The sequence below is a fragment of the Pinus tabuliformis genome, chromosome 7, assembly GCF_031772625.1.
Source record: "Pinus tabuliformis cultivar Carrire ecotype Pingquan chromosome 7, CPIR1, whole genome shotgun sequence".
In the NCBI taxonomy this organism is placed as follows: domain Eukaryota; kingdom Viridiplantae; phylum Streptophyta; class Pinopsida; order Pinales; family Pinaceae; genus Pinus; species Pinus tabuliformis.
This window is the reverse complement of record NC_142293.1, coordinates 901,204,929-901,228,925: the sequence shown is the minus strand read 5'-3', so window position 1 is coordinate 901,228,925 and position 23,997 is coordinate 901,204,929. Positions and strand designations below refer to the sequence as shown.

At 41.5% G+C, this 23,997-nt stretch overlaps 1 pseudogene; it reads left to right on the top strand.

Moving 5' to 3' along the window:
* Positions 1-7,747: 7,747 nt before the first annotated feature.
* The window catches only part of LOC149250523 (uncharacterized), a 195,184-nt pseudogene continuing 178,934 nt past the window's right edge, over positions 7,748-23,997 (top strand).

Genomic DNA, 23,997 nt, shown 5'->3' with positions numbered 1-23,997 from the left:
ATTGTTGTTTCATTCCCTAAAGGAACAACGTCAGCTGATTACATCATCTCCCAGAAGTTCTCCATAGGAAACTGCTCAGAACTGGTCAAAACTAGACCATATAGGTTGCTCAATGCTAAGGGTGCGATGCATCCCACCTGCCCAGTGAAAAGGGTGTGATGCATACTGAAAATCCCTTCTGTAGGGTGCGATGGGAGAGAGTGGACAAATGGAAGAGACAGTTTGCGAGGTGGATGATCATGGAATCTTCCAGAAACTTCTCCTATGACACTTGCCTCTCTGAATTTGCCCAGGGATGAGTAAGAGATCATCAATCTCCAAGTGGAATCAAGAACTATTAGAGAGAGGACACTAATCAAAATCCCAGAAGCTAACTCACCCCCCTGCAATCATCTATATATGGATCCCTCATCCCAAAGATCCAGAGGCTAGAATTTTGTATCTTGTAAGGAAGTGTTGGTGGTTTCTTGTTGGAATATCATAGTGTTGGGTGATCTAAGCTTTTTATGAGGTGAAAGAAGGGCTTTCATGCTGGAGGATGATGCCGGGTCAGAACAATTGGTTGTAATCCTCTTGGCTATTCTTGATATTAATAAAGCTATTCAAGTTTTCCTCCACATTCTTGTATGTTTGATGATATATGCATTTTTGTGGTCAATATACATCTGGTCCTATATTTTTTATGATTGTAGATCCCTGTTCTTCGATAGTATTATGCTGCTTTGATTCCACAGGTGCTCTTTGAAGCCGGGAAGATGAAAGAGAACCGTCAAGGATCTGTCAGAAGGGCGAGGAACCGAGCAAGGAACCAAGCGCAAGATTGAGGTTGGTGTCCTTCATTCCACTCTTATCTACCTCTCATAAAGGAAAACGAAAGTAGTTTTAGTTTGTTTGTTTCTAAGATAGCTACCAGTCTTAGTGGGACTAGCAGCTCTGAGTGGACACTAGATTTCCTGATAACAAAATGGCAACTCCGCTGGGGAGCGAATAGATTGTTTGTTTGTCTATATTTGTTTGTTTTATAAACTTACAGACAGAGCTTGAAGTCAAGAAAGCTGGCCTTCGAACTGCATTTGCTATGCAAATGTAAAGTAGATCAATGCTGCTTTAGTCTATCTCTGGGTTTTGTTTATAAACTGAACAATAGATTTTCAAACTTTCTAATTGCCCTAGTGGTGGCTCTAGTAACCTCATTAGATCAGCCCCTATGATTTCTATTTGTTGTACATCACTTGCCCAGCCTAAATCCCTAAACTGAGCTGCAAACTGTGACCCGAAACCCAATTGAAGTCTCATCCCTGGACCATCGCACCTTTTATTCTTGGGAATCTGGATGCATCGCACTTCCCGTGTGCAGTAGGTGCGCTGCATCGCACTTTCCCTGTGTTACAGGTGCTCTCAGATTTTGGTTTCTGTGTTCACTCTCTTCAGCTCTATTCAGGAGTTTTGTTGTCTATGATCAGTATACCACTGTCGAAACCCCCTTCCTTTCCATCATTCCACCTCCATTGTGCAAAGAACTGTGAATTTTTTTATGCATTTTCCGCCATTTTCAGTTCTCTTTTACAAAGTAGTAGCATAGTCAAACTGTCGCCTTTTGATTTGAAAGTGTCGCAAGTGTCATTTTCAGTCAAAGAAAAGAATTCTATTGTTCTTGATGGTCGATTATATAGTTACTCTTGTATTTGATTTGAATTAATAGTTTTTCAAGTGTTGAAAGCAGTTTTCAATTCAAAATAGTAAAGTGTCATTATTATCTTCCTTTCCTTTTTGAAGAGAAATTTGTTAGTATTGTCGCTTTGAAAAGATAATTCAGATTTGTACTTAGCATTCTTCTTGTCATTCACACATTAAGAAAGCTGAAAACAAATACATGCATGTGCATTTGCATTTAGACTGCTTGTTGGTTTGATTTAGGACAGTGCATCTAGTGTGTGCTCTTTGCTCTATGTTGAAAGAATATCATCTCTCTTTCTTTAGTAGCTAGGATTTTCATTGCAAAAAGAAGATTAAATGATTGTTTATCATCTTAGATTACATTTTAGGAATTGTACATATACATCATGCGGTGAACCTGAATGGCAAATTTCTTGAGAAAGATCAACTGTAAAATAAATTTAATGAACCTAAAAATGCTTTGGAACCTAACGCACAACATCTAGAAGTATAGGCTAGAGACGTATTCCAGCGTCGTAATGCCTGGTAATTGTCACTTTCACTGTTGGTTGGGTGATTCCTCCTCTTTGAGATGACAAGTGCCAGTACGGACTTGTGCTCCCACGTACCATCGAGTATATATTGGGAGACCACAATAGGCTATATCCTTTATCCATAGGAAGCCGTGTCTGCCGCCCTATCGATCGCAATGCACTGAACACAACATTCGGGAAGATTGACTGCCGCACCGTAAAAAGTATTCCGCAGTTTTGTGATTGGTTTGGTAATCCCTATGTCTAGATTTCCAAAGTAGTCTCTTTCATTCCTTTTCAGACTCCTTAAAGGAAAAGGTCCATCTGAGAACTTGTCACTTCAGGCTCATTAAAAATTGAAGGCGACTAGAGTCATCTTTTTTTTTTCTTGACTCTTAAAAATTGAAAAAAATAGTTGTGTCAAAGCGTCTAAAATTTATTTTAATAGGAATAATATCACCATTCCCGTTTTGGTCTTAGGTTGAGGAAAATGGAGTCCACCAACCAAGGATTTCCCCTTGGGGGAAATCCTAGTCCTTTCTCCTCTTGGGGAGATGTTGGTGCACCTCATATGGCCACATTGTCACTTCCAGGATTGACGATTGGCTTGCCAATATGGCTCTTCTCGACCTCCGTCATTCAGAACACCGTGATTCCTGAGCAATCAAGTCAGCAACTGGATGATACTAAAGTTACCCCCAAACCTTCTACTTCATCCGATTCTCCCTCTCCTCCTTCCTCTTCGCTTGATAAAGCTAGTAAAGCCAAAAATCAAGTAACTAAGAAGGAGAAGAAGGGGAAGGAGAAGAAAGAGAAGAAGAAGAAGGAGCCAAAGGCGAAAAGGGGTAACCAGGCATCGTCTAGTGAAAATCCACACACTGCACCATCCAAGCCTAAATCTCCATGTGTCATTTGCAAAGGAGACCACTATCATCGAGATTGTCCTTGCATCCCTTGGATCTTAAGGGACTGGTATCCTCATTGGCACAACCCGGTGTCATCAACCTCTGAAGACCATGTTGAAAGTACACCATCAACTAGTGAGAACGAAGCATTTGGACAAAAAAGGAAATGTAAATTTCCTTGTAAATTATGTGAAGGTGATCACGCCGTCCACCATTGTCCCTTCGTAGATGAAGCTAAAAGAGTTTTGGATAACTGTCCGACTTCGCTGCTACAGCTTCCTCCTAGATACAAGAAACTCTTGCCGAGTCCATCGCTAGTTGAAAATCCATCCGACACGCCATTGTGGTCAGTCGAAGCATGTGTCATTGAAGATAAACCCCCTGAATCCATACCAGATGAAAGTCAAAAGGTTGAGGCGGCAGTCGACCCAGTCTTGTCTTCGGAAGGTCTATCTTCAGATGACACAATCACCGAAAAGAATGAGAACGACACCGTCCAAATTCTTTTCGTAAACACAGACTCCAATGAACATGGGGGCAGTGTACCCATTCCTTTACTATAGGAAGGAAGTTCATCAGAGTCATATCCAACCATCTATTCGGTTCCACCTCCAAGCAACCTAGTCGTTTCTTTCGATTGGAATCTACTAGGCAGACCCTGGGTACCGGCCAATGTACCATTCTGAATCATTGTACAAGCTTACAAAATGATCATGGTTGGTACCATCATAGATGAAGGGGCTTCTGTGAGTATCCTTTCCTCAATTTCTTGGGAAGCGCTTGGTTCGCCATCGCTTCTGCCTGAGATGAGAAATCTGACAGGCTTCGACAAAGGAACCAGTCGACCATTAGGGATCCTTCCCAATGTGCCCATAACGTTGAGAAGGAAAACTGTTTACATGAACGTAATGGTAGTCCGAGGACCTCTAGATTATAATCTACTCCTTGGGTGTTACTATATTTATTGCATGGGACGCATTGTCTCCTCACTCTTTAGAGTAATGTGTTTTCCGCATGAAGGCCAAGTGGTCAAGCTCATAGACCAACTTTCATTCCCCGGCTCACACATAGCAAATAGTCAAATGCCATCCCTAAATGGTCTTTTCACGCAAGGAATGTCTCATTAATCTCCAGTCCATCCACTTGAAGAGTGCGAGTGATTCAGGAGGACATGACTGAAACCCAGGGGGCATGCACCCTGGTCTGTTTCGGCAGGAAAACCTTGGGTATAGGGTAGGTTTCTGTGGAGGATATATGACTAGTCTGACACACCCGTCTGTTTAGGAAAATGGGATTAGACTGGAATAAGATTCCCTTGTCAAAGTTATGTGAGTGGAGGTGACCATGCCACTCACCTTTGTCTATTTTGGTAGACATCGCCAAGGAAGCATTTTGTCTGCAACGTGGATGAGGAGCTTTCATATGGTAACCTAGAAACTTTTCGCTATACCTGGGGGCATGCAAACCTTTTTGCATGCAAGCGAAGAGCGACCATTTATTTTCATAGTTTGTAGTTTCTCAACCCTTTAAACTCATAGGATTGGTTGTTCCTAACTTGCAAAAAGAAAGGATCTGGGGAAAAGCTTCGAAAGGTGCAAGCTCCATAAAAAATGGCATCTTAGATGAGATATCCTTATTATATGACTGGAACGAGCAGTTTTTATGTGGAGTTCAAGCTCGTTAAAAATTAAACATAAGCAATGAGCAAACGTTCCCCCAGAGTTTAAGCTCATTAAAAAATGAACCAATTTCTGGTAAATAACCATTGTGAATGCATTATCATCAGCTTTTGAGCCCTGGTCCTGTTCTCATCATCACCTCCACTCTATTTTAGCCGATCATTCACCTCCATTTGATTGTTTTCCCTTTTTGAGGAATAGCTGCGAAGAGTGATCCTGTTAGCCATCCTTGTGACACTGCCAAGATTGGAAAATTGCAAGCCTTATTTGGAACCAGCTGCTACCTGAAATTATCACTCGTTCCTCAAAAACGAGTCTCCTTTAAGCTCTTTTCACCTCACTCGTAAAATATGAAAAGATTGCCAAGAAATTGGCCTCTCCAGCTCATTAAAGCAACTGGAAGTGATATCCCTCCTCTAGATTTTAATCTTTTTGGACCTGAGGGATTATTACACAAATGATCGAGTGCTTGTCTTGTTTGGCTCGTTAAAATTACCGAAAATTCATCCCTTTCATATTATTTTACACTTTTTCAGACTTAACGGATTATATGATGAAAAAGGATTATTGGATTTTCCTTTATGTCCCTTTTAGACTCTCTAAAATTGAAAAGGACCGAATTATCCTTGTCGTTAAACTCGTTAAAACCGAATAGCGACAAACTTGTCCATACAGACAAGAACGAGTTTCACTGTCGCTAGGCTTGTTAAAATATAGCGACAGGTTTGCCCGAAGGGAAAATTATAGAACAAGCATATGTTATCCTCCTCAAGCTTGATAAAACTAAAGAGGTACTTGTCAGCAATGACTGGGGAAAAATTGGGAAGAAAACTTGAAGAAACTTTATTGGTAGGAAGTCGCTCTTGAACATGACACTTTCACTCCGCATTTGAGTCGGGTTGGGTTGTTCCGTTCACTGTTCATATCACCATTGGTCCATCACACCATCCATATCTGGGGTTAACACTACCAATCCATGTCAGTGTCGCTGGTATGTTCAAGAGAAGTCGCTCAGAGAATTCACCTGTGTCTCATCCGCTGCAATACATTCACGCTCCATTCTTTCATGACCGCCAACCTGAACCCTGTATCATCAGATCGTTTTCACCTCCAAAATCATTTACTCCGTTCCGTGTCATAGATGTGGGATTCATTAAGGCCCTCCTACGGCGGGTCGCTTCTTGTCGACATCAGCTCATTATCCAAGAAGTTGACTTAGGAACAACCCTTTCAGTACTTTGAAGCTTACATGCCTCAATGGCAAGTTTCTCACTTTTGAAAACAGGTTTACATCAATGGCCTTCGACCAAAAGATTTTGCATGGTGTTCGATGCCAAGTCCCTTATTCACACCATGTGAATTGTACTGTAGTACCTTGAGGGTCATCATCATTATCGGTGATTCCTCTCATGCCTGTTAACAGCTTACATCATTCGCTGGTAATCAGGAAATGTCTTTCCATTTTCGACTCCAGAACATCTTTCACATGGATCGACTTGTACTCCGAGTGAAGATTGAACGAGTTTGAAGCCCCCGGATCTAGCTTCATCCATCCGGGCTGCGATATATTCAGGAAAATAAAGACATCAAATGTACATTTTTGCTGCACAGATGATCATCCGAATCAAAGGATGATGACTCTATCAGAATCATCGGTCTCCCGCATAGACGATTGTCTGTCTTATGCACATGAAAATGAATTTATAAAGCTGAGGATGGGAATTCCCGTCTCAACTAGATCATGAAAAATATTATGAATATAATGTACTGTATTGTATCTTATTACAGGTCACCTTCCAGCTCAAAAAAACTTTGGATCCTCATGATAAAGCATTTCACCCGACATCAAAAGATTAATGACCTCATGCTTTAGGGGGCAACTGTTATAGAAATTTTTGGGCACTACAACCCCAATCAAACATGTCCATAAACCAAAGGCTCCTAAGTCCCTAAAAGTGTTGTTTCATACCCTAAAGGAACAAGGTCAGCTGATTACATCATCTCCCAAAAGTTCTCCACAGGAAAGTACTCAGAACTGGTCAAAACTGAACCATACAGGTTGCTCAGTGCTAAGGGTGCAATGCATCCCACCTGCCTAGTGAAAAGGGTGCAATGCATACTGAAAAGCCCTTCTGTAAGGTGCGATGGGTGAGAGTGGACAAATGGCAGAGACAGTTTGCGAGGTGGATGATCATGAAATCTTCCAGAAACTTCTCCTTTGACATTTGCCTCTCTGAATTCACCCAAGGATGAGTAAGAGATCATCAATATCCAAGTGGAATCAAGAACTATCAGAGAGAGGACACTAATCAAAATCCCAGAAGCTGACTCACCCCCCTGCAATCATCTATATATGGATCCCTCATCCCAGAGATCCAGAGGCTGGAATTTTGTATCTTGTAAGGAAGTGCTGATGGTTTCTTGTTGGAATATCATAATGTTGAGTGATCTAAGCTTTTCATGAGGTGGAAGAAGGGATTTCATGCTGGAGGATGATGCTGGGTCAGAAAAATTGGTTGTAATCCTCTTTGCTATTCTTGATATTAATAAAGCTATTCAAGTTTTCCTCCACATTCTTGTATGTTTGATGATATATGCATTTGTGTGGTCAATATACATATGGTCCTATATTGTTTATGATTGTAGATCCCTATTCTTCAATAGTATTATGCTGCTTTGATTCCATAGGTGCTCTTTGAAGCCGGGTAGATGAAAGAGAAGTGGCAAGGATCTGTCAGAAGGGAGAGGAACTGAGCAAGTGACCAAGCACAAGACTGAGGTTGGTGTCCTTCATTCCACTCTTATCTACTTCTCATAAAGGAAAACGAAAGTAGTTTTAGTTTGTTTGTTTCTAACATAGCTACTAGTCTTAGTGGGACTAGCAGCTCCGACTGGACACTAGATTTCACGATAACAGGAGGTCAAGAAGCTGGAAGACGAAACAAAGAAAGCATTTCTTGTAAAAAAACTGAGGATGGTAAAACAGGGTGCGTACAATGATACTGACAAATGGGAGAACTATTTCCATGAACTGGTTAGTCTGCTACCTTGGCTTAGACCACGTCTCGCCAAACGTAGTGACCAGGGTAGAACGTTGCAAATAGTACAGTGCGCGATGCTGACCACAACTATGGAAGGTGGTGATTCTCTGCGAACCATGGTGAAGAATGGGATGGAGCTCCACATGGGTGGTGCGACCACCTGACTAGCAGCAGAATGGACGGTCTTAGCACTCCAGGCAGTTGAAAGGAAGCGTAGGACTATAAACTATTTTACCTGAAAGCTGCGCGATATTGGGGATGCACACAGAAGCAAAGCATCACAGGGTTCGGGACCATGCACAGATGGTTGCGCTGCCACGCGGGTTGGCTAGGAAGTGACTGTTGAGGTCACTATTCATGATGGGATGTGAAATTTGAGGCCAAATGCAGTGGGCGGTGGCATTTAAGATGCGAGTTATGGGCAATATTTTGGAAAATATGCCGCTAAGAAAGCATTAATGGCCCAAAATTGGGGGGAACAGTCGAATTTGAATTCAAAAGGCACTATAAAACACAAAGGGCTGGCCAGCAAACAAAACTTGGTCATTTGAGAATTGAGTGCTTGAGTAGAGCACTGAGCATTGAGAGCCGAGTGATACTTGAGCCCCTAAGTTCGCAACTGATAGAATACAGCCTAGCTACAATGACAACCACTAAGGATGGCTTAGGGATCGAAGAGGTAACCTCCGACGAGCCTGCGCAGACCCAAATGATGGAGGATGTTCTAGGAGGCATTGGGGTTGTGACAAAAATCCCCTAATCATCGCGAACGCCGAGGCCCAAGAAAGATAAACAAGAAATGGCCCCTATACGCATGTCCCTGAGGAACCCACTATGTAGTAAGCTATCAATGGTTGATAAATGAAAGGCGGTCACAGTCAACACAGATGAGTAAGAAGAAGATTTACAGGCCCTTATCATCACATCGAAAGAAGACGAAGATATGGAGGAATACATTCAACCTATATTCTCTGCAACAAAACTGCCTATGTGTGTCCCTCCATGGAAAGGGAAAACCAAAGTGCCAAAGGACCTAGATGAAACGAAGAGTTCACTACAGACCTCTCTCCTCCTAGATGGCATTGTATTTGAGGGCACACACCTAGGCTGTGTTCCAACCATGAAATTTGAAGACTGGGACCTCGTTGACCATGAGAATTTCTTACACCTATAGATCAGGAACCTAATGAAGCAGAACACTGAGGGGGCGGTGATAATGCTAGAGCCGCGGAAGTGGTTGCGCAGTGTGGAAAAGGCTGGGTTGTTGCACTTATTATGGATACCACATTTCCACCATGCACCTATCACCATTTCCTTCATTAGGCAGCTGCTCTGCCTAGCGCATGATGGGTATATGTGGCTAGATGAGCCTATCTCCATCACAACTGACCTAATTCACTGCATCTCTCGACTCCCCTGTAAAGGAAAGGACCTCGCAACCATAGCTGAAGGAAAGGGCAACGATTTGGCTCTCACAGAACCCATTGTTATAGACATATTTGGGCACTGCAACCCCAATCACATATGTCCATAAACCAACGGCTTCTAAACCCCTAAAAGTGTTGTTTCATCCATTTTCCAGAAGTTCTCCCTAAAAACCTGCTCAGAACTGGTCAAAACTGGACCATACAGACTACTCCATGCTGAGGGTGCGATGCATCTCACCTGTTATACACAGGGGTTGCGATGCATATTGAAAAGCCCTTTTGTAGGGTACGATGAGCGAGAGCAAACAAATGGCAGAAGAAGTTTGCTAGGTGGAAACTCAAAGAATCTTCTAAAAACTGCTCGTATGTTACTTGCCTCTCTGAATTCGCCCAGGGATGAGTAAGAGACCATGAAATCTCCAAGTGGAACCAAGAACTATCAGTGAAATGACACTAATCAAAATCCCAGAAGATGACTCACTCTCCTGCAAACATCTATATATGGATCCCTCATCCCAGGGATCCAAAGGCTGGAATTTTGTAATTTGCAAGGAAGTGTTGTTGGTTTCTCTTTGAAGACATTGTTGGGTGATCTTGCTTTGTATGAGGTGAAGAGGGTTTTCATGCTGGGAGGATGATGCTGGATCAGACAGCTTGGTTGTAATCCTCTCTTCTACTACTTCTATAAATAAAGCTATTTGAGTTTTCCTCCATATTCTTGTATATCTTTGAATCTTGTATTTGTATATGCATTTATATGGTTAATGTACATCTGATCCTACATTGTTTATGGTTATGGATATCTATGCTTTGATGGTATTTTGCTACTTTGACTCTATAGGTGTTTTTTGAAGCGGGACAAGTGAGAAAGGAGTGGCGAAAGCTCTATCAAAGGAGAGAGGAAACAAGCAAGGAGACTAGTGAAAGACTGAGGTTGGTATTCTCTGCTTCTCTCTCATCTATCTCTCATAAAGGAAAACACAAGTAACTTTAGTTTGTTTGTTTCTAAGATAGCTACCCGTCTTAGTGGGACTAGAACCTCTGAATGGACACTAGTTTTCCCGACAACAAAATGGAAACTCCGCTGGGGAGTGAATAGTTTGTTTGTTTTGTTACTATTGTTTGCTTTATAAACCATAGATGGAGCCTGAAGTTAAGCCAGCTAGCCTTAGAACCGCTTTTGCTATGCAACTGTAAAATAGATCAACGCTGCTTTAGTTAATCTCCAAGTTGGTTTATGAACTAAACATCTCACTTGCAAACATCCTAATTTCCCTAGTGGTAGCTCAAATAACCTCATTAGATCAGCCCCTATACTTTGTGTTTATTGACTATCATTAGCTCAATATGAATCCCTAAACTTAGCTGCAAACTGTGAGTGAAAACCAAGCTCTGTCTTGTCCCTGGACCATCGCACTATCTCTCATTGGAAATCTGGATGCATCGCACCTCCCGTGTGTTGCAGGTGAGATGCATCCTTGTTTCCCTGTGTTACAGGTGTGATGATTGAGTAAGACTGTTTCTGCCTCCAGATTTTGGTTTTCTCTTCATTGTCTTTAGCTTTATTCAGTAGTTTTGCTATCTATGATCATTATATCACTGTCGAAACCATCTTCCTTTGATTATTCAACCTCCATTGATAAGGAATTGTGAGTGTTTTTAATGTATTTTTCATCATTTATAGTTATCCTTTGCAAATAATAGCTTAATCAAACTATCGTCTTTTGATTTGACAGTGTCGCAAGTGTCGTTTTCAGTCAAGAAAAAGAGTGTCGTAAAGCATTCCTCTTTTAGATAGTCGATTACACTTTTGCCATTGTATTTGATTTGAATTAATAATATTTCAAGTGTCGAAAGATATTTTAAATTTGAAATCGCAAAGTGTCGTCTTAGTCTTCCTTTCATTTTTTGAATTTGAAATCGCAAAGTGTCATCTTAGTCTTCCTTTCATTTTTTTTAATTCGAAATCGCAAAGTGTCGTCTTAGCCTTCCTTTCATTTTTTGAACAGAAAATTGTTAGTAATGTCACTTTGAAAGAAGATAGTTTAGATCTGTACTTATTTTTCTTTTGTCATTCTCACATTAAGGAAACTGAAAAACAATACATGCATGTGGATTTGCATTTAGACTGCATGCTGAAATTGATTTAGGAAAAGTGCATCTAGTGTGTTCTCTCTACTCTATGTTGAAAGAATTTCATTTCTCTTTCCTTAGTAGCTAGGATTTTCATTGCAAAAAGAAAGTAAACGACTATTTATCATCTTAGATTGCATATTTAGGAATTGTATATCTACATCACGCGGTGAACCTTAAAGGCAAACTTCTTAAGAAAGATCAACTGTAAAATAAACCTCAATGAACATAAAAAAGCTTTGGAACCTAATGTACAACATTTAGAAGTCTAGGCTAGAGATGCTTTCTGGCGTCGTAAAGCCTGGTAACTATCGCTTTCATCGCAGGTTGGCTTGAGACGATAAGTGCCAGTATGGATTTGTGCTCCCACGTACTGTCGAGTATATATTGGGAGACCACAATAGGCTACATCCTTTATCCTTAGGAAGCTGTGTCTGCCACCCTATCGATCGCAATGCACTGAACACAACATTCGGGAAGATTGACTGCCGTACTGTAAAAATTATTCTGTAGTTTTGCGATTGGTTTGGTAATCCCCCTGTCTAGATTTCCAGAGTAGTCACTTTCATTCCTTTTTAGACTCCTTAAAAGAAAAGGTCCATCTGAGCACTTGTTACTTCAGGCTCATTAAAAATCGAAGGCGACTAGAGTCATCTTTAGCTTTTTCTTGACTCTTAAAAATTGAAAAAGAAAGTTGTGTCAAAGCGTCATAAAATTTATTTTAATCGAAATAACGTCACTGTTCCCTCGTTGGTCTAAGGTTGAGAAAATGGAGTCTACCAATCAAGGATTTCCCTTGGGTCAAATCCTAGTCCCTTCTCCTCTTGGGGAGATGTTGGTGCTCCACACATGGCTACATTGTTCCTTCCAGGACTCACAATTGGCCTACCAGTATGGCTTTTCTCGACCTCTGCCGTTCAAAACACTGTAAATCCTCAGCAATCAAATCAAAAACCAGATGATACTGAAGTTTCTTCCCCACCATCTGCTTCATTTTTTTCTCCCTCTCCTTCTTCCTCTTCGCTTGGTGAAACTAGTAACACTAAAAACCAAGTAACTGAGAAGAAGAAGAAAGAGAAGGAGAAGAATAAGAATAAGCCAACGGCAAAAGGGGGTAGCCATGCATCATCTGGTGAAAATCCACATGCTGCACCTTCCAAACCTGAATCTCCATGTGTCATTTGCAAAAGAGACCACTATCATTGAGATTGTCCCTGCATCCCACGGATCCTAAGGGAGTGGTCTCCTCACTTGCACAATCCGGTGTCTTCAACCTTCGATGATCATGTTGAGAGCACACCATCAACTAGTGAAAATGAAGTCAATGGAAAGAAAGGAAGATCTAAATTTCCTTGTAGACTGTGTGAAGGCAATCATACCCTCCACCATTGTCCTTTCCTAGATGAAGCTAAAAGAGTTTTGGATAACCGTCCTACTTCACCGCAACGACTTCCTCCTGGATACAAGAAACTCTTGCCGAGTCCATCTCTAGTTGAAAATCCGACTGACACACCTTTGTTGTCGGTCGAAGCACCTACCATTGAAGATAAACCCTTTGAGTCCACACTGGACCAAAATCAACAGGTCGAGACATCAGTCGACCCAACCTTGTCTTCAGAAGGTCCACCTTCAGATGACACTGCCACCAAAGAGAATGAGAATGATGCCATTCAAATTTTTTTCATTAACACGGAATCCGATGAACATGAGAGCAATCTACCCATTCCTTTACCACAAGAAGGAATTTCATCAGAGATTTATCTGACCGTTTATTCTGTCCCTCCTCCAAGCAGTCTAGTCGTTTCCTTCGATTGGAATCCACCAGGGAGACCCCGCCTACAATCTAATGTACCATTTTGAATCATAGTACAAGCTTACAGAATGATCATGGTTGATACTATCATAGATGAAGGGGCTTCTGTGAGTATCCTTTCCTCAACTGTTTGGAAAGTGCTTGGTTCGCCATCACTTCTGCCCAAGATTCGAAATCTGACAGGCTTCAACAAAGGAACCAGTCGACCGTTAGGGATCCTTCCAAATTTTCCTATAACTTTGAGAAGGAAAACCGTTCATTTAAACGTGATGGTAGTCCAAGGGCCTATATATTACAATCTACTCCTTGGTTGTGACTACATTTATAGCATGGGAGCTATTGTTTCCTCACTCTTTTGAGTGATGTGTTTTTCGAATGAAGGCAGAGTGGTCCACCTAGTTGAGCAACTTTCATTCCCTTGTTCAAACACAACTATTAGTCAAATTCCATCCCTAACTGGTCCTTTTGCACAAGGAATATCTCATCAATCTCCAGTCCATCCACCTGATGAGCGCGAGTGATTCGGTGATTGTGACTGAAACCCAGGGGGCATGCGCCCTGGTATGCTTCCACAGGAAAACCCGAGATATAAGGTAGGTTTCTGCATAGGATATATGACTAGTTTGATCCCCTATCCGTTTAGGAAAATGGGATTAGGCTGGAAAAGGATTCTCTCGTCAAAGGTTATGTGATTAGCACTGACAACAATCACCTTCATCCATTTCGATGGACAAAGCCAAGGAAGTGTTTTGTCTGCTACGCGGATGGAACAATATTGCTAATGCAAGAACTTCCGTATGGTAACCTGGAAACTCCACTTCGTTATACCTGGGGGCATGCAAACCTTTTCCATGCAAGTGAAAAATGACCTTTTATTTTCTTAGTTTGTAGGCTCTCAACTCTTTAAACTCGTAGGTTGGTCATTCCTAGCTTGCATACAAAAGGCTCCAGAGCAAAGTTGCACATGGGGCAAGCTCCATAAAAAATGAACCTCTAATGAGAGACATCCTTATTATACAACTGGCACGAGCAGTGTTACGCGAAGTTTAGGCTCGTTAAAAAAATAAACCTAGCAATGAGTAAATGTTCCCACAGAGTTCAAGCTCATTAAAAAAAATAAACCCACCTTCAGTAAATAACCATTGCGATTGCATAATTATCAGCTTTGAACCTTGGTCGTGTTCTTACCATCACCTCCACGCTTTTTTAGCCGATCATACACCTCCATTTGATTGTTTACCCTTTTTAGGAACAACTACGATGAGTGATTCTATTAGTCACCTTCTTTACACTGCCATGATTGAAAAGTTCCAAACCTTACCTGAAACCAGTTGCTATCCAAAAACATCACTCTTTCCTCAAAAAACGAGTCTCCTTTAAGCTCTTTTCCTCTGACTTGTAAAATATGAAAATATTGCTGAGCAATTGGGCTCTCTAATTCGTTAAAGCGATCGGAAGTGCCATCCCTCCTCTATATTTTAATCATTTTGGACCTGAGGGATCATTACACAAAAAGATCGAGTGCTTGTCTTGTTCGGCTCATTAAAACTATCGAAAAGTCATCCCTTTCGTATTATTTTATACTTTTTCAGACTTAAGGGATTATATTACGAAAAAGTACTACTAGAGTTGCCTTTCTGTCTCTTTTTATACTCTCTAAAATTGAAAAGGACCGAGTTATCTTTGTCGTTAAACTCTTTAAAACAATAGCGACAAACTTGTCCATGCAGACAAGAGTGAGTTTCACTATCTCTAGGCTCATTAAAACATAGCGACAGGTTTTCCCGAAGGGAAAAGTATAGAACAAGCATATGTTATCCTCCTCAAGCTTGACAAAAATAAATAGGTACTGGTCAGTAATGACTGGGGAAAAAGGGAAGAAAACTTGAATAACTTCATTGGTAGCAGGTCACTCTTGAACATTACACTTTCACTCCATCACCATGATTGAGTCGGGTTGGGTTATTTCGTTCACCGGTCATATCACCATTGGTCTGCCGCACCATCCATTTTGGGGTTAACGCTACAAATCCATTTTAGTGTCACCAATATGTTCAAGAGAATTCACTCAGAGAATTCACCAACCTACCTAACAAATCATCCGCTACAATACCTTAATGATCTATTCTTTCATGACTGCCACCCTGAACCTTGTATCATCAGATCGTTTTCACCTCCACAAAATAATTTGCTCCATTCCGTGTCATAGATGTGGGATTCATTAACGCCCTCCTACGACGGGTCACTTCTTGTCAACATCACCACATTATCCAAGAAGTTGACGTAGGAACAACCCTCTCAGTACTTTGAAGCTTGCATGCCTCAATGGCAAGTTTCTCACTTCCAGCGACAGGTTTACATCAATGGCCTTCAACCGAAAGATTTTTCATGGTGTTTGACATCGATTCATGTATTCACACCATCTGAATTGTACTGTAGTACCTTGAGGGTCATTATCATTATTAGTGATTCCTCTCATGCCTGTTAAAAGCTTACATCATTGGCTGGTAATCAGGCGATGTCGTTCCATGTTCAATATCAGAACATCTTTTTGCATGGATCGACTTGTACTTCGGGCGAAGATTGAATGAGTTTGAAGACCCCGGATCTAGTTTCATCCATCCGGGCTGTGATATATTCAGGAAAATAAAGACATCAAATGTACATCATTGCTGCACAGATAATCATCTAAGCTAATGGATGATGGCTCTACCAGAATCATCAATCTGCCACACAGACGGTTGTCTGTCCTATGTACATGAAAATGAATTTATAAAGCTGAGCATGGGAATGTGCACCTCAGCTAGATCATGAAAATATTATGAAGATAATGTATTGTATTTTATCTTATTAGAGGTCACCTTCCAGTTCGAAAAACCTCAGATCCTCATAATAAAGCATTTCACCCGACATCAGAATATTTACGACCTCATGCTTTAGGGGGCAACTGTTATAGACATATTTGGGCACTGTAACCCCAATCACATATGTCCATAAACCAAGGGCTTCTAAACCCCTAAAAGTGTTGTTTCATACCCTAAAGGAACAAGGTCAGCTGATTACATCTTTTGCCAGAAGTTCTCCCTAAAAAACTGCTCAGAACTGGTCAAAACTGGACCATACAGACTGCTCCATGCTGAGGGTGCGATGCATCTCACCTGTTACACATGGGGGGTGCGATGCATAGTAAAAATCCCTTCTGTAGGGTATGATGAGCAAGAGTAGACAAATGGCAGAAGCAATTTGCTAGGTGGAAACTCAAAGAATCTTCTAGAAATTGCTCGTATGACACTTGCCTCTCTGGATTTGCCTAGGGATGAGTAAGAGATCATGAAATCTCTAAGTGCAACTAAGAACTATCAATGAAATGACACTAATCAAAATCCCAGAAGCTGACTCACTCTCCTGCAAACATCTATATATGGATCCCTCATCCTAGAGATCCAAAGGCTGGAATTTTGTAATTTGTAAGGAAGTGCTGTTGGTTTCTCTTTGAAGACATTGTTGGGTGATCTTGCTTTGCATGAGGTGAAGAGGGCTTTCATGTTGGGAGGATTATGCTAGATCAAACAGCTTGGTTGTAATCCTCTCTTCTACTACTTCTATCAATAAATCTATTTGAATTTTCCTCCATATGCTTGTATATCTCTGAATCTTGTATTTGTATATGCATTTATATGGTTAATGTACATCTAATCCTACATTGTTTATTGTTATAGAACTCTATGCTTTGATGGTATTTTGCTACTTTGACTCTATAGGTGTTCCTTGAAGTGGGACAAGTGAGAAAGGAGTGGCGAAAGCTCTATCAAGGGAGAGAGGAAAAAAGCAAGGACACTAGCGAAAGACTGAGGTTGGTATTCTCTGCTTCTCTCTCATCTATCTCTCATAAAGGAAAACACAAGTAACTTTAGTTTGTTTGTTTCTAAGATAGCTGCCCATCTTAGTGGGACTAGCAACTCTGAATGGACACTAGTTTTCCCGATAACAACCATGAAGGAAAAATACAATTTGGATAAGAAGAAGTGGGGCTACACCATCTCCAACATCAAGGACAAAAGGGTACATGTAGCAACCCAACTCCTAGCTGACAAAGTTATGAGGAAGTGTCGCACCGATGAGGTACCAGCACCGGTGGTCATGCTGGCCGAGCAGTGTGTGGAGGGGGTCAAGTTCAACTGGTCTAAATTCCTCTGCAAGGAATTTTTGAAAAAACTGTTGCGAAGCCCAGGAGCAGGGTAAAACCTTCCACTATGCGTGGTTTTTGTTATCCATCATGCTCATAGCAGGGGAACTACCAGAAGACAATAAATTCCCCAACATTGACAGAGACTTACTGGAGGTCTCGAAGTATGCTTTTCTCTAGGCCACAAAGGATGTGAAATGGATCCGTGACACCAAAATATTCTGGGTGCTCATGGACATGAACATCCGGATGTAGATCAACTAGAAGCCATGCCTATCACCCATGGTGTATAATAGTCTACAAAGTTTTGCAGACTTCAAAGCGGATATGCATAACATTTATAATAGGGCCTGAAAGGATCCAGCGAAATAGTGGACAAAGCTACCGTTTGTAGCCACTGAAAATGAAATTCTTACTGTCTTGGAAACATGGTCTCATGAATGGCATGCCCCAGATGTAGCAGAACTAGAGAAGGCGGTAGCATAGAAGAAAAATGATGATTCCAGGTATGCGTCACTCAATTGGTAGAGAAAAGGCGGAAGGAAACCACAACAGCTAAGGAAAGGGTAGCGCAAGAAGTGACACAGAAGGTCGCGGAGCAGAAGAAGGTTGCAGAAGTAGTAGCAGTAGCACAAGTAGTATAGGCAGCAATAGCATAGGATGACGAGGGCCAAGAAACGTCCTCGCAAGGGCAGGAGGCAAAGGAAACAAAAACAACAGAAGGGAGCACGGACCTAAGGGCCACATCCACATAGTTAAAGCACCCACACATCGCAGAAAGAGTAGAACCAAGGAAAAAGGTCAAGGCCTAGAATTTGGCCATTGACCCAAACACCTTAACTGAAGGTGATCTCCATGACATCGACGAGATGGTCCGCGATGTCACCAATGAAGCACTTCAGGAGTTCATGTAGGAGCACCAGACTGTGTTGGGGGCCCTCAAGGTGCAGCTGTAGGAGTTATAAGTGCAGCCCCCTCAAGTGGGTACCCTTTCTACCCACCTCGCAGCAAGATCCTTGACAGCAGAGTAGATGTTGCATGCACGAATAGACAATACGATAGTATTACCGAAAGGGGCCATAATTGTAGCAAATGTGACCAACAGATTTTTGGTTAGCATGTTGAAAGGACTTGGCCTTAATTTGGCTTCCCTTTCGTGAGAGACGTTGTATCAACTATAGGATGGGATAACGACAGAGCTGTGCACCAGGGAGAGACACGCAATCCAAGTTCTTAGTGAGCAGAAGATAAACATAGAACAACTCAACTTGTACCACGATGTATTGGTGTCGCAAAATCAACATTTGGTGTAGATGGTAGATGACACTTGCTGATGTGTCCCAAAGCTGGTCATCGTAGTAGATCTACTGGTAGAAGTACAGATCCATAGTTTGGCAACCAAGGTTTGCGAGGACAAGGAAGAGATGACAAAGGTGAAGCTAGAATTGAATCTCTAGATCACCAAGCTGCGGTTGAAGGCGCAACCTTCTACTCCCCCAAAAATCAGAGAACAGCGTGCTAGCGCTATTGCAGCAGGGTTGGAAGAAATTGGATGTGTAGTGCGCAACTGTATCGGCATGTTAGAATAGGCACTTGAGGTCCTCACGACTTTGCAAGAGGACCCCAACATCTAGCGCTTGGAGATAGAGGTGCACAAACTCCAGCATCAGTACGACATTATCAGAGAAACTGTGTAGACAATAGTCCTCACTCAGCGGCTTGCGAGGATGTAGCAATCCAAGGCATTAAAGGAGCAGGTGGATGCGACGCACCATAAGGAAGCAGTTCTCAAAGCACATGTTTAGCCATGGATTAACGAGGCCTTCACAATCCTAACGAATATCGAAGGAAAGCTCACAGACATATAGGGGATTCATGCACAAATGCAGGGATGCATGCACAAATGCAGGGATGCATGCACAAATGCAGGGAAGCACGCCGGACATAGAGGTATCAGAAGAACGAATGCAACAGGTTCAGCAAGCAGCAACTGAGTGCGCTGTAGACATCAATATCATTCGAGAATAGTTGGAGGGACTCCGGCCAAGATCGTTGCGCCGACAGAGTGACTCAAGGGTGAGTCACGATGTTTGGGTTGGGGGATTGTTGGGCATGGAATCCCCCCACAGCATGTTTTGGGGCTCAAAGCCCAAGCTTTGACTTGATATGGTTGTAAAGTTCGGTGAATTGCGGGCGCAAAATGTATGTTAGAGTCATAGGGCTGTCTGCCATAAGTTTTGAATGTAATGTCGGCCTACCCATGGTCCACAGACCATGGGATTGTATAAATAGAGTGAGGATCTAAGTTGTAAATATAGAAAAATGGAGAATAGGCATGAACGATCTTAGAGATTGAGTCAAAGTGAAAAGTGTGTCTTGGGTCGTAGAGTAGGAAAAGGCTCTACAACTGACTACACAGAGGCCTAGTAGAGTTTGCAGCTGAGTGCGTGGACCCCTGCAGCTAAGTGCGCAGGGTGGAGTTGAGTCTATAACATAAGAAGAGATTAATAAAGAAAGGTTTTCTTACCAATTCTGTGTATCTGTTCTAAGTATTACATGTTTGATATCATTGGTGAATATACTGTTTCTTTACTACGCGCACTTGTATGAATTGTGAATATTGTTAAGTACAACTGAATGCATACGGATATGCTAAGTTAATCAACTAATATTAGATTACTAGTAAGGACTTGGGCAATAACATTGTTCGGCCCTCGAGTAGGGTTACGCGAAGGTAGTATCTTAGTGTTATAGACATTTTTGGGCACTGCAATTCCAATCATGAATGTCCATAAACCAGGGGCTCTTAAGTCCCTAAAAGTGTTGTTCTGACCTCTAAAAGAACAAGGTCAACTGATTACATCTTCTCCCAGAAGTTCTCCATGTAAAACTGCTCAGAACTGGTCAAAACTAGACCATCTCACCTGCTCCATGGTCAAAGTGTGCTGCATCCCACCTAAATACACATAGTAGGTGCGATGCATCTTGAAAAGCCCTTCTATGGGGTGCGATGGGTGAGAGTAGACAAATGGCAGGGTCAATCTGCAAGGTGGAGGATCATGGAATCTTCTAGAAACTTCTCCTGTGACACTTGCCTCTTTGCATTCGCCCAGGGATGAGTAAGAGATCATCAATCTCCAAGTGGAATCAAGAACTATCAGAGTGAGGACACTAATCAACTCTCAAAAGCTGACTCACCCCCCTTTCAAACATCTATATATGGATCCCTCATCCCAGAGATCCAGAGGCTAGAATTTTGTATCTTGTAAGGATGTGCTGCTAGTTTCTTGGTGCAATATCATAGTGTTGGGTGATCTAAGCTTTTCATGAGGTGAAGAAGGGCTTTCTTGTTGAGAGGATGATGCTGGGTTAGAACAATTGGTTGTAATCCTCTTTGCTCTTTCTTGATTATCAATAAAGCTATTCAAGTTTTCCTCCACATTCTTGTATGATTGATGTTATGTGCATTTGTGTGGTCAATATATATCTGGTCCTATAGTGTTTATGATAATTGATCTATGTTCTTGGATAGTGTTATGCTGCTTTGATTCTACAGGTGCTCTGTGAAGCTGGGTAGACAAGGAAGCGAGTAGCAAAGATCCATCAAAAGGGAGAGGAACTGAGCAAGGAACCAAGCGCAAGACAGAGGTTGGTCTCCTTATTCCCCTCTTATCTATTTCTCATAAAGGAAAACGAAAGTAGTTTTAGTTTGTTTGTTTCTAAGGTAGCTACTAGCCTTAGTGGGACTGGCAGCTCTGCATAGACACTAGTTTTCCCGATAACAAAATGGCAACTCCGTTGGGGAGCAAATAGATTGTTTGTTTATCTGCATTTGTTTACTTTATAAACTTACAGATGGAGCCTGAAGTTAAGCCAGCTAGCCTTCGAACTGCATTTGCTATGCAAGTGAAAAGTAGATCAATGCTGCTTCAGTCTATCTCCGGGTTTTGTTTATGAACTGAACAATTGATTTACAAGCTCTCTAATTGCCCTTGTGGTGTCTCTAGTAACCTCTTTAGATCTACCCTTGTTATTGATTTACTGATTACCACTTGCTCAGCCTAAATCCCTTAACTGAGTTGCAAACTATGACCCGGAACCCAGTAAAGTCTCGTCCCTGGTCCAGCGCACTATCTCTTCTATGAATTCTAGATGCATCACACTTCCCAAATGTAGTAGGTGCGATGCATCTCCAGTTCACTGTGTTACAGGTGCGCTGATCAGACAAGGCCTTTCCTGCTCCTAGATTTGGTTTCTGTCTTCACTCTTTTCAGCTCTATTCAAGAGTTTTGCTGCCTGTAGTCAGTACACCTCTGTTGAAACCCCCTTCCTTTTCATTATTCCGCCTCTATTGTGCAAAGGAATGTCAGGCCAGGAGTAACTCCAGTTTGGCAGAAAACTCAGAAAAACTGATTCGATTTATTACATTAGGTAGCTATTGTTATATACAAGAATGTGACTGCTCTGTTCATCTTCTGATGACTGTTCACATTCTAGTTTCACCCAACCGTAGAGGATTAGGTGTCAACATTCCCCCCCTTAATCTGAAGGGATTTTGGTGAGTCCAAGCATCATTCTGAATCTTTCAAGCTTTTCTCTTCCAAGTGCTTTGGTGAAGATGTCTGCAATTTGCTCATTTGTGGAACAATGACGGAGATGGATTGTTTTGGCCTCAACACGATGTCGGATCAGATGAGATATAGTATTGATGTGCTTTGTACGATCATGGAACTTTGGATTCTTGGCCAACTTTATTGCAGAGGTGTTGTCAATCATGAGTGGAGTTGATTGTACTTGTTTTACCTACAAATCTTCAAGAATTTTCCTGAGCCACACAATTTCTTTCGTTGCTTCAGCTGCTGCCACGTATTCTGCTTCTATTGTGGAATTTGCTGGAACTGATTGTTTGCGTGATCTCCAAGAGACAGCTCCTGATCCAAGACTCATAGCATATCCTGAAGTAGATACCCCAGTTTCTTTGTCTCCATCGAAGTCTGAATCAGAGTATCCAATCAAGTTGAAGTCGTCCACCTGTGTATACTTGATTCCAAGGTCTTGAGTTCCCTTCAAGTACCTTAGAACTATTTTTGCAGTAGACCAATGTCCCTCACAAGGCTTTTGCATAAACCTGGAGAGGATTCCAACAGCAAATGAAATGTCTAGTCTGGTAGTAGTGAGGTAGATGAGACTTCCTATAAGTTGTCTATACTTTGTTGCATCCTCAAATTCCTTTCCTTCAATAGATGTGAGATTTAAGTTTTGTTCCATTGGAGTAGAAAGAGGATTGCACTCTGTCATGCCAAATCTATCTAACAAATCTCCAATGTATTTCTTTTGAGAAAGAAATATGGATTTTGGATGTTGGGTTACTTCAATGCCAAGATAGTAATGAACATAGCCCAAATCAGTCATTTCAAAACTTTTCCCCAATTCCTTCTTTATGGATGCAATGTAGCTTTCATTGTTCCCTGTCATTAAAATATCATCTACATATACCACAAGATATACAACTGTTTTTCCAACTTTCTTGACAAATAAAGTTTCATCATCAAGATCAAAATGATTGAAGTTGAATTTCAGAAGATGCTCAGTTAGTTTTTCATACCAGGCTCGCGGTGCTTGTTTGAGGCCATACAAGGACTTCACAAGTTTGCATACTTTTTGTTCATGTCCTTTCACAGCAAATCCTTCAGACTGGGACATAAAAACATTCTCTTTTAGATCTCCATTCAAGAATGCAGTTTTTACATCCATTTGATGGACTTTCCAACCATTCTGAGCTGCTAGTGCAAAGAGTGTCCGGATGGTGGCCCATTTTGCTGTGGGGGCAAAAGTTTCCTCATAATCGACCCCTTCCTTCTGTGCAAAACCTTTTGCCACAAGCCTATCTTTGTGCTTGTCAAGTGAGCCATCAGCTTTGTACTTGTTCTTGTAGACCCACTTGTAGCCAATTGGTTTGGTTCCAAATGGAGGATCAACCAGCTTCCAAGTGCCATTCTTTATGAGGGCATCATACTCCTTTTTCATCACTTCTTTCCATTCATCATGAGAAGCAGCTTCTTTGAAGGAAGTTGGTTCAAAATCTGTAGACAAGTTCAATTCACAATCATAAGTAACATCCATATCAACAGTTGAATTAGAGTCATCTACATCACCTCCATCTTGTCGGTTTGAATTTCTGGTTCCTGTTTTTCCAATTTCATCAAGATGAACACTTTCAAGTGTCTTTGTCAGCCACTTTGGGGCACCTTTCTGAGATGGTCCAGGCTGCTCTGTTGATTGAGTTGGGACTGAATCAAGATTGAGTCTCCCAATTCTATCAATTACATCACTTAAAGCATCATCCGTTGTTGGAGTTTCATACAGAGGAGATTGTTCTTCAGAAGAAGAAGATTCCACATTTTGTTCTAGTATAGGAATACCCCCTTCAAGATGTGGAATATGATTATCAAATTCTTGAAATGATTTCGTTTTTGCGAATCTATCTCAGCGATCAAGTTGCCGCTCAACAACATTGTCATATTTGGATGATTCAAGAAAAATGACATCTCTAGATACAACAAACCTTTTATTTACTTCATCATAGAGGCGGTATGCTTTAGAGGTGTTTGAATACCCCAGGAA